Here is a 12,424-nt window from a genome sequence, read left to right on the forward strand (position 1 = left end):
TGCAGGATGCAGCACAATCTAAGATGAGCTAAGCTAAACTCAAGGTACAGTACCGTAAAACTCACAATGCTGTCTTTATATATACTTGCCAAGCAAGGTGGAAACAGGATGTGACATAGAGAGGGTGGAGAGAAAAGTGACTGGTGAAAATCAAGAGTGTGACAAAGAGGGGTCAGATTAGGTGAGAATCCTATCACTGAACCACAAATGCCCTGGAGGGAGGGTGGAACTTGTTAACAGTGGTTATGTAAATAGAATGAAGTGGTTATGTAAATAGAATAGTGTTAAGCAGGGGGGATTTAAACCAAATGAAACAGAAGGAGTCTCATGCATACCAACAGCCTACTAGCTAGCTACAAGATGGAGGGCCCCCCCCAACTCTTCATCTGCACTATTCCAGCCTTTAGATTCATGATTAGTCAACAGCTTGTTTGGCTTTGTATGTTAACTCTCTTTTCAACCACCAGGTTCCAGATGCTAACATGATGCCAACCAGACTTCCCTGGACAGACAGTCCCACTAATGTGTCCTGGAGCTCCAATTCCCCAGAACCCCACCCCACTAGGGAAAGAGAGAGAGATGGGCTGGTAGTATGGATCGACCTGTCAATGCCCATGTTCAGTGGGGAAGCAATTACAGAAGCCAGACCATCCACCTTCTGCATCCTGCAGTGACCTTGGGTCTATACTCCCAGAGGGTTAAAGAATAAGAAAGCTATTGGGGGAGGGGATGGGATACAGAGTTCTGGTGGTGAGAATTGTGTGGAGTTGTACCCTTATTCTATGGTTTTGTCATTGTTTCCTTTTTATAAATAAATTTAAAAATAAAAATAAATCTTAAATAAATATCTTTACAGAAGTTGAGAAAGAAGAACTGAATGGGAAACTTAAAAGCAGGATCTGACTGAGTTTGGAGTAGGGCACCAAAGTAAAAGTCTCTGAATGGAGGATAAGGATGGATTCTCAGCTTCACTGGGGGTGGGGGTGGGGGGTGGGAGTGGTGGGGGTGGGATGGGACATAGTCTTTTGGTGGTGGGAATGGTGGTTATGTACACTCCTTGTAGTCACATAAATCTGTATTAATATGAGAGGGGGGAAATTGAATATCTCAAATTTTTCAATGTGAATACCATAGGCTAAGTCTTTGAAATGCTGACTCTTCTAAAATCTTAGACCAGGAGAGCAGAAGTAACCGGTGGTGTTACTTTATGAAATATATATATATATTATAATATATATATATATATATATATATATATATATATATATATATATATATAACATCAAAGGAAAAATTATGGTGATGTCATGTATAACACAGCAAATCCTAACAATGGGATTTTCAAAGTCAACCCAATGCCAAATAATTTGATTATAGCAATAACTATCTATTGCCTGCTTAAACTCTGAGATAGCAGGAACCTCCTGCTTCCATATAAAACCCAAATTTCCCCCAGTACTGGAACCTCTAGGGTGGGGCTTACTTTCCAGCATGCTTCTCTCTATTCATACCATCTGATACTGCATCTGCTGATCCTAACCTACTCAGTGCAATGAGTACCACCTTGGCATGCTTCATTTCAGAATGTGTCCAGAGACGTCAGGCATGGAATGTCAACCCTTCAGCATCATTACTCAGGTGAGATCTTTCCTTTCTCATAGAACTCCTTGATTCCATTTCATGTAATCTACACCCTAACAAAGCCTCAATACCTAGATATAGACCAGGTCCCAGGAGATAGGGCAGATGTACACATGTATCCATAAATTAGAACAAAGTATATACATTAAAGCAAAAGTGCACAATAGTTTTCAGTGAGTCAATAAATGAAGCAAGCAAGTAGAAATACCTAAAAAGACACCTTAAAGTACCTAATGAAATAGCTTCTACTTAGACCTAGATACCCTCCTCACCTACTTCCTATTAAACTTCCTTTAGTCATGCCAAAGATAGCCATATCAAGGTAAGCACTACAAAAGTTGAATAAGGGCAAGAGACTGGCATCCTTTAATGATGACTCTTTAGTCACTATCAGGCCACCCCATCAGCTGAGGCTCTAGTCAGGGAGTCCTGGGATTCCCACACAGACACCTTGAGCCTAGACCTCGAATAGATCCCTCTCTCCATTATCACGGGCCATCTCCAAGTTGCAGATGCTACAATGATGCCAACCTGTCTTCCCCAGACAGAGGACCTCACCTGTGTCCATACTCTCAGAGGAGAGCTTTCAAGAGATAGGATGGGATATGGAGTTCTGGGGGTGGGAATTTGTACCTCTCTTATCCTAATATTTTGCCAATATTTCCATTTTATAAATGAAAATTTTTTAAAAAGAAAAATACCTTGCAAAATCAGTGTTTTGTGAGCAACTGAAAGGGTATTTTCAGGTAGAGTAAAAATTCTCAGGTTGACTAAACAATACACAAAACTGCAAAAGAGAGAAGGAAACTTTTCTAGCCCTGAGAGCTAAGCCGTTGTGGTGACTCTACGGTGAGAGATCTTGGCTTACTATCAAATGAAGACCAAATTGCTGTGGGAAAACTCCAGCAGTCCAACAGTTAAAAGTAACTCCAGTCAGGTGAAACTGTTCGCCAGGAACACACAGAGAGCTGGACAGAGCCTTAGTGTCTCTACAGATAAGTAGTAATAGATGATGGGTGTGCACTGCTAGAGCCAGCAGATAACTTGGTGGTCCTGATTAGTTAGAGAATGAGTGGGCTGCAAGTCATTTTAAACTAAAATAGTGTTCCTTGGATTCATTAGAAAAGAGATTGTGCCCTTCATAAACTTTACCTTGGGTCTATCCTTGGTCTCTGCTGAATTTCTTTCAGCACCTATTTTGGGTCCCCAACTCCCTCAGGAGAGTTGATACTCTGTATTTACTTTGGTGAATGACTGTTCAGTTCATTTTTGCACTCTCTGACTAAACATGGATCTATCAGATTTGCTCCCTGGAGACCCCCCCCCATGAAGTACAAAGGAGACATATATGACAACCCCACAGGCTAATGGACAAAACAGTTGCTGGGACTACCCAGTGCAATGGAGCTGCATTTTGTGAAGGACTACTACTACTACTACTAGCGCTTGCCCTTCTCCCGTAGCCAGTCAACAGCGTCAGGTTGAGCCTGATGTAAAGTTTCAAGACCTCCTTTGAATCTGGAGAGATGGCAGTCGTTGACTATATGGGTCATAGTCTGTCTGTAGCCACAGGGGCAGTTCGGGTCATCTCTGGCTCCCCAGCAATGGAACATAGCTTAGGACTATCTACTCAAGTTCTCTAAAAATTTCCTTAATGATAGTCAAAAGTGTTTCTTTTGCTGAGATCTCTTTACCGGTATTGAGTAGTGACCAGAAAAGTTGAGACTGACCCAGAGGGACACGTGGAAATCTATAAGGATAGACAAAAAAATCTTTAAAAAGTGCCTCATCACAGTTAACATTCCGTCCACACAAACTATTCACTCTCCACTATTGGGACTGGCTGCTCAATTCCACAAAAAGCATTTCCAGTCCCTTCTGCACAAAATGCATGAAGCAGAAGGCAGGGAGGCTCCCCAGGATGCTCCAGTGGAGAGCCCTGTGGGAAGCTGAGAGCCTCTCTGGTGTGGAATCTCCATCCAAGGAAGACCTGGGCTGCAAACAATCTAGAGCAGACAGACAGCTTCTCACCCCCATATCAGGACCCTTTCCTCACTGGGAGCAGAGACTCAAGTCCTCTGAGCAGCTCCAATAAGCTCTCTGAGTGTGGCTGGGCACTGAATGGAGAGCAATGGAGACCAGTCAAAGACTGAGTGTCAATGAGCACTGTGCTCTTCCTGGAGCACTGCCTGGCAGAGAGCAGACACTCTACAGGCAATGCTTCCAGAAAGAGTTCACTGGGAGCAGAATAGATGGAAGCTGAGAGGAAGCCCCCAGGAGCACTGGCCATACAAACAGCACAAGGCACCAGGAAGACTCACTGCCCCCCAGGGATGGAACATCCCAAACATGCTGGGAACATGGCAAATGGGCCAGGAACAAAAGGGAGCTCTCAACCAGTTGAGGTCTACAATCTGAGGACAGGAAGTTTTGCTAAAACTGACAGAAATCTTCCACTGGACCTCACTGGCTCACTATTTACCCTGCAGCAATGGCAGGCACAAGGAGAGCATCATTTCAACAGATTTAGAGGAATGTTCTGACAATTTTGAAAAACCAGTATTCTCACTTCTCACCCTCCACCCTCCCCAAGAAAGGACTCATGGATGTCAGATTCTGAAAACTTCAAGACAAGCATGTTTCTAATTGGTGGTGTATGGGAGTCCCCTCTCCTTTTGTAAGTCAGTGAATTCTTCAGAGCTGCATTCTAATACAAGGAAATGGAGATTTGAGGTGTTGTAACTTGCTGGTGCCTCTGCTTCCATTCTGGCTACAGCCTGAAAGTAGAAGATATGTGTTTGATGACTTAACGACAGGCTCAGATCATCTCAGAAACAGAGGACCTAGTGGGGGTTGTATTGTTATATGCAAATCTGGGGAATGTTATGCATGTACAAACTATTGTACTTACTGTTGAATTGAAGACATTAATTCCCCAATAAAAAATAGTACAATAAAAAAAAAAGAAAAAAGAATCAGTTGGCACCAAGCTGAAGATGCTAGTATGATTCCATCCAGACTTTCATGGGGAAAGACCTCAACAGTTTGTTTGGGGCATAACCTCTCGAGTCCCCACCCATAGGAAAAGATGCATCCAGGTCTAGCAGAGAAACAATAACAGAAGCTAGAGCTTCCCCCTTCTGCACACCAAAAGGAATTTTGGTCCATAAACCTAGAGTGTGAGAATTGTCAGGGGAAGATGACCAGAGGGCTTTGAACTAATTTTCCATCAGGACCCAGAGAGAGACAGAGAAAGAGAGAGGCACCCCACATTTTCCATAGCTAGTAATTACGATAGTATCTGTGTTATAACTGTGAATGGTTATAAATTCCTTTCATAGCTCCTTTCAGGAGTCCCATTTCCCCCTTTCCCACCAGAAGCTGCTCATAGTGTCACAATCAATCCACAGTCACAGTGCAGTCTGGCACCTGGCACCTACTGTCTGTCTGCTTAGAGGTTCACCAGGTGCCTAATTCAAGTGGGAAAGGGAAACAAAACAGCAGAGACAGATGAGAAGTGCTAGAGCTTGATGTTGAGGCGTACAGGCCTTCATGATTTCTCTTTATTCCCCTCCCACGTGATGAGAGTTGGATCAACTTTCTCATTTTTACACACCCTGTTATCTGCTATATCTGAATAAAAAAAATAAGGGTGGTCTCATATAGTGGAAGCTTGAAAGTCTTACTCTTAAATCACCATAATCCAAGTAGCCCAAAAAATTCTTATTTTTTTATAATTTAAAAAATATTTATTTATTCCCTTTTGTTGTCCTTGATGTCTTATTATCTTTTTAAGATAAATAAATGTACATATACACACAGAGACAGATAGAGACAGAGATATTGAGAGGGGGGGGAGGAAGAGAATGAGTAAAACAGATTAAGTGCAGCACAGCTTCACCACGGGTGCAGCATCCTCCTGGCAGGTGAAGACAGGGGGTGACTTGAACCCAGGTTCTTGTTTATTGAGACCCAGTGCATGCTCTGGCTGCACCACTATCTAGTCCACAACTCTTATTCCCAGCCTCAGATTCTGAAAGGCAAAACCGTTGGTTCAGTTAAATCAGTTGGGATCAACAACGGTTATTTTGCCCCACTCCTGGGTGACAAACTTCCTTTATTGGATGAGCCCTTGGATGGGGTGGGATGGACACTTCTGATTGGTTATGCCCATCATTCCTGTCATAAAGTCCTTATTGAACTGTTCAGCAGATTTTATTTTTGAAAAGGAGCTGTGAGGAAAGGGAGGGGAAATGAGGAAATCAATGGAGTCAAAGATAGCTTTATAAAGTTTTTCTGTTGTGTTTGATGATGAAATGCTCAATCTCTTGTACTATTTACCAAAGCATTGTTCATAAATCGATTTGTTTTTCATCTGTTCATTTTTGCTAGGCCAGGTTTAATTATGTTAATGATATTGGGCTTATTTTCAAATTCTTTGCAAGTGTATTGTTTCTTCCTACCATAATTTTGATCTCCTACTTTTCCACAGTCTTCATTAAATATCTTAAACATGTTATTTAGGTGATGCAATATTTTCTGATCCTTTTTCATTAGAATATTTCCTTGTGTGCCTCACCCTTTATAGTTCAACTCACTCATATAGGTAATGTCACAATGCTTATTTTTTCTGCCAGTTTCTTTCCTGTTTACAGATGCACCCTGAGACAAAAGTGAGTGAGTGACTGAGACTGTAGCCCACCATGGTCAGCCAGTAAGAACTGAGTTTTTAATCTGATGATTCATCTAGATCATGCTGTGGAGATAGTTCAGATCCTGAGATTTTGTTATGTTTTTCTGAAGGCTTTGCTGAACATCTTATGGATCTTTGATGAATATTTTACTTACTTATTTTTGTCTTTGTTAATTGGATAGAAACAGCCAGAATCTGAGAGGGAAGGGAAGATAGAGAGGGAGAAAAAGAGAGACACCTGCAGTCCTGCCTCACCATTCATAAAGCTTTCCCCTTGCAGGTGGGGACTGTGGGCTGGAGCCCAGGTCCTTGTGCATTAGAACGCACATGTGCACTCAACCAGGAGCACCACCTCCTGACCCCATTTTATGGATTCTTATATCTCTGTGAATTTGTGTTTATCTGTGATAGTGGAGTTTTGGGAATCTATCGTTTTGTTTATTTTCCTAAATGCACACATATCCATAGTACATGAATAGAACATTTCACACAGGTGTTCGTGGCTGACACATGCACTGCATGAGAAGTTACAGCTTGACTTACTTGAACCTTCAGCTCCACCATAAAATAAAATGACCTATAGGAAATGCTTGTTTTCTTCACACTCAGCTGTATTTCTATGCTTTGCACAAGGCTTCATGTCATTAGTTGGTGTCTTACATGACAACGGATTACTATCTGTTTCTGTGGCATTGAGCTGATACCTGATGAAGCAGTTTTGTAAATTCAGATCCTCTGGGCCCACTTGCCATAATTTTTCCTGAGCACATCCACAAATTTGTAGAGTGATTTCAAACCACAATGTGAATTTTCTGTTTAAACCAGCAGTCACACAGATCTGAAATGAAATATGCTTCTGAGCAGAAATTATCTGGTGGTTCCAATTAAGCTAGTCATTCCTTTTGTCATTTCACAGCACACAGAAATTGTGTGCAGTAGGGTCTTTTTATTCAGAAAGCTAAGATAGTTTAAGGCTCAAGTTTAAAACTCTTTGCCATTTGAGAGTTTAGATGGTCCCAGTGCCTTTTACTCCATCAGATGCATCCTTATTCCGCCATCCCTAAGGCTGTGTGAATCTAGCATCAGGAGATCCAGCAGGACCCTGAGGGGGCTCACTTCAGTCACGGACTCCAGCTGTACCTCTGTGCTCATCTGCACTGTGTGGCCTTGCCAGTCGGGTGGAGAGAGAGGCAGGTGCAGGAGGCAGACATCTTGGTGCATCTGGCCCTCCTTCCTGGCTCCCAGCAGGGCACAGGTTTAGGGGGGATGCTAATGTCTTCCTGCAGAGGAGTCTTTCCCTAGGCAGATTGCTAGGCATGTGACAGGTGCCAGGATACTGCTGTTATCGTGACTGCTACAACCAAAAAGAAAAAGATGAAAATGCAAATAATAATGATTTTCATATTTTTGGCCCACTTTGATTCACTGCTATGGTCCTGCCCTCATTTTCCTCAGTCACCCTCTTCCCTACACCTACGACTATTTCTGAGTGTATTACCTATTCCTCTTTCCTGTCACATAAGCGAAACAGAGCCTGAAATCCTCTGATGCTTTCCAGATCTGCTTCTCTTTCAGTGAGGGTATAAAAACAAAGATTCCTGATGACTGATATTTCAGATACTGGTGGAGGTTCGAAGCCCTGTGGGAGTATGCACCAAAATTCCTTTTAGGGTGCAGAAGAATGGAGTTCTGACTTCTGTCATTGTATCTCTGCTGAACATGGATATTGGCAGGTGGACCCATACACCAGCCTGCCAATAAAATGAATTCTTAAGCTAAATGAAAACTTTTTTGGTAGTCAGATGGAAGGGGGTGAGAAGGAGGGGAGTGGAGAAGTAGGTAGAGGCATCTTTTCAGTGACGTGGTTTTAGAACATTGGTGGAAAGTGTGGTGAATCTCATTCTCACACAGGGAGATGTAAAACTATCTTCCCAGACACTGTAGTATTCAAACTAGTTCACCAATAGCAAAAGATGAGAGGACTTCTGAGTGGCTCACACTTCACTAGTAGACAGGACTCCCAGGGTTGTGGGTGATGCCCTGGGGCACACTCAGGATGAGGGGGTGCAGATGGAGAGACACTTCTGCCCCATAGTGGAAATCCTCCCAGAGATCTCATTTTTAGTACAATTTAACTGCGCAGCAATATTAAGGGGATATTGATAATTACCATATTCTCTCCCTCTGTAAACATAGCCTCCTCCATTAAAACATTTCCGCAAAGTGATACTGAGTAACACACACACACACACACACACACACACACACACACACACACACACACACACACACACACACAAACACACACTGTTCTCTAAAGAAACCAACACACCCTATCAGAAATGATGGTCACGTTCAGAATCAGCTCTACTTTCCTCCCAGTACAATTGTCCCTGATGGTCATAAAAATTAACTCTCTTGACTCAGGCTCCTATTGCCTTTCTGATGATGTCCCTTGGTTTCAGCTTCCTTCTACTAGATCAGAGCAGAGCATCAAGATGTTAGAGATCTTCTGATTAGTCCCATTTCAAAAAGAAGAGTCAATTCAAATTACAGTCCTCTATTGAGTCAGATCAAAATGGAAGCATTATTGCTTTGGCAGCTGTTCAAGAATCCATGTTTCCTTTTGAGAAGAGTGTTATCTCTGGTTGGATTTATACCTAGCACTTCTGAGCAAGCTTTGTATGCTTTACCTAAGTCTCCCTGGAAATGTTTTAAGATAAATAAATTTTCTACTAGAGACGTAATCCAGTAATGGCCTATAGGATTTCTGAGGTATCAAATTCAACTTGTATATATATATATTTTTTACCAGAGCACTGCTCAGCTCTGGTTTATGGTGAAGCAGGGGATTGAAACTAGAACTTTAGAGCCTCAGGCAGGAGTCTCTTTGCATAACCATTATGCTATCTCCCCTCTGCCCTGGATATATCTTATGAGAGGTTTCAGCGGTGAGTTTCTATCACTCAGTCTAATGAACCAACAAATATTCTAAATGTAAATGTATAAGTCTTATTACACATCAACGAAAATACTTTGCATCAAATCTTTTTAACTCTTATTGGAAGAGTAAAATAAAAAATATCTACTATTAACTTTAAACATAATTATCCCTGTTCAATAAAGAGAATATTATTTATAGAACAGCACAGTGGAATCCTGGTAGAAGCCTAAATGCAGTCTCATCTCTTTAGAGACCGAGATACAGCCTGTGCACCTAGTGGCTGCTACCCCATGTCACCGTGGTGCAGTGCATGACCTCTAGGCCTGATTCTGCTTGTCTGTGAGCTTGGGTGACAATCTCAGTCAAAACCCACAGGATGTCTGTGAGAGTGATGGATACAACAGACACCTGGAGTTCACAGTGCAGTGCCAGGCAGAAGGTGGGGGCTACGCAGAGCTTTTGATGATGGTAACTGATATGCATTCCCTCTAGAGTTGTACTCTGTATACTGGTGTCAACCATTTCTCACTACTGAAAACACTTGACAATTAAAAAGAATGCAAAAATAGAAGGCAAGCTCGTGAGAAAGTGTCATGGTTCAATGGAAGCCACCAATGATGTTTCTGCCAGAATTATCCTCACACCAGAAGGGACAGTTGAGTTTCAACACTTACATTACAATGACCGTTTTTAATATAACATAACCCATAGGGTCCACTGCTTTTTATTATTCCACAGAAAATCAAAGATCTGCTAAACTGACAAATGTGTTAACTTTTCTCAATTTCCTTAAACCTCTAGGAGGAGAGATGGATGTACTGAAATGGACAGACAACAGGTTTAAAAATCCACACATCAGTACTGGCCTATACAGTAAACACAGAATGACAGAACAGATATAAGGTGTTTGGGGGAGGGGATATGTTCCCTCATCCTGGGGTGTGGACTCAGAAGGACTTCATCAATCAAAATGCAGAGACATGAGAACATGCTCAACGGGGTGCAGAACAAACCACCACCCAAATCACATCCCCAGTGAGGATCAGAGAAGAGACCAGGTACCTCCTGGAGGCTGGGGGCCTCCTGGATGACCGGCTGCTCCACGTAAGCTCTGGGCTCACCCTCGGCCTGAGCAAGTGGCTTTGGCTGCTCCACACACAGGCTGGAGGGTGCACACACCTCTTCCTCCTCCTCTGCCTACACAAGACAGCAGATAGCACATTAGAGCAGGTCCACCTTTAATCAATTACCATCTCAATGCAAACTATCCGTCTGATGGAAGGTGTGGTTTCTCTCTTAATTTTTATAATTGTCACCAGGGTTATCACTGGGGACACTGTGTCAGAATGACCAATCCACAGCATCCGATGTTTTAATTTTTTTATTTTGATAGAACAGAGATAAACTGATATGGGAGAGTGAGATAGGGATGAATAAAGAAAAGAGAGGAAGAGAAAGAGTGAGGCACCTGCACCTGTCCCGTCTAAAGAAAATGGACTAGACATCCCCACAGAGCAGCTCCTGCCTCACTGCCTGGAGTCAGGCACAGAGCCTGCAGCCCATCTGGCTGTCCATGCTGGTTCTCACTCAGAGCCCCATCATTCCACTCCAGACACACTCACACCAAGGAGGGAAATTGGCAGCCTGAGGCTCCATGAACGCAACTAGTCTAGTGTATGGCTCTGGTATTAAAAAAAAAAAAAGACTAGGTCTATTTTAGGTACATTCTTTATGTGCTATATTATTGCCTTTAGGTTCCAAATTATCAAACAATTTGTTCTTCTTTATTTTTGTTCATGCTTTTTCAGACACCAATTTGAAGATGCAACCATGATGCCAACCTGACTTCCCTGGGCACACAACCTCACCAATGTAACCTGGAACCCCATCTCTCTGGAGCCCTGACCCACTAGGGAAGGACACATAAAGGCTGGGAGGATGGTTCAACCTGTGAATGCCCGTGTTCAGCAGGGAAGCAATTTCACAAGCCCAGCCTTGTACCTTCTGCCCCCCATATGGCCCTGAGACCATGTTCTCAGAGAGACATAGAATCAGAGCACATTCAAGGGAGGGGATGAGCTACAGAGTTCTGGTGTGGGAATACACTGAAGCAGCGCTCCCCCAAAACAAACACAACAATCGATCTGGCTTCCTCTTTGCCCTTTGGAACTCCCGTCTGTGTCATCTGCTTCATTCATTGCCACCAAGCCAGGTCTCTAGCTCCCTTCTCCTTCCCCACCACATCACAGGGTTTGTTCTTTTTGCTCCAAGAAAAGGGACCAGGTCAGGCTAAGATACTGCCAGTCCTGCTTAAAAAAGAATGAGTCTGGCTGACCTGGAGTTTAAATGGCATATAGAGACTGTCTAATGCAACGTGCAGAACAGGACTCAAGGCTGAGAAGAGCAATAGAACAAGTTAATAAAGCTATCGGCACAAACTTGACCTGACAACGTATGCCTTGTGAACTCATCCTTCCATGTTAAAAGTGAAAGTGAGAGGAGAGAGAGGACAGTCACAGTGTCTGAGAGATATTCTCAGGGGCACATTCCTTGCGTCTATTTGTGGGGAGGATGCACCTGTCAATCATGTCAGGATGACAGACACAGGATTTGCAAATTAAATAGCTGTTGTTTGGAGTATGGAATTTTCTTCAGATTAATTCCAATACAATGCAGGCTTCAGAGCTCACTGGAGCTTCTGCCAAGGGTGGGGGTAGGATGAGGAGGAGATAAGGAGTGTACCCACCCTCGTCTGAGACCCAGAGTGGAGAATTATGGGGACCCTAACAGAGGATAGGACTGGGCCAGGAACACACAGGCACAGGACAGGGAGTTGTGGAGCGGACAAGGATGGGATGGTGAGGCAGCAGAAGAAGTCGACTGCAGAGCTGCTCCAGGAGTCCACAGGCCAGTTTGACTGCAGCCCACAACGCCTCCACCCACACTCACCCTCCTTTTCCACCTTTGGCCCCGCAGCGACCTCCTCAGACAGAATCCATGTGAGGTGACAGGAGGACAGTAAACAGTCCAGGCTTGGGCACAGACACACCAGCAAGACTGAAGGCCTAGAGAGTCCTTGTGGGCGTGAACAGCACTTAAAGCACCAGCAGAAAGTAATGCTGTTGTTCACAACCTACACAGCCAGG

The sequence above is a fragment of the Erinaceus europaeus genome, chromosome 9 (genome assembly GCF_950295315.1).
Source record: "Erinaceus europaeus chromosome 9, mEriEur2.1, whole genome shotgun sequence".
NCBI classification, from domain to species: domain Eukaryota; kingdom Metazoa; phylum Chordata; class Mammalia; order Eulipotyphla; family Erinaceidae; genus Erinaceus; species Erinaceus europaeus.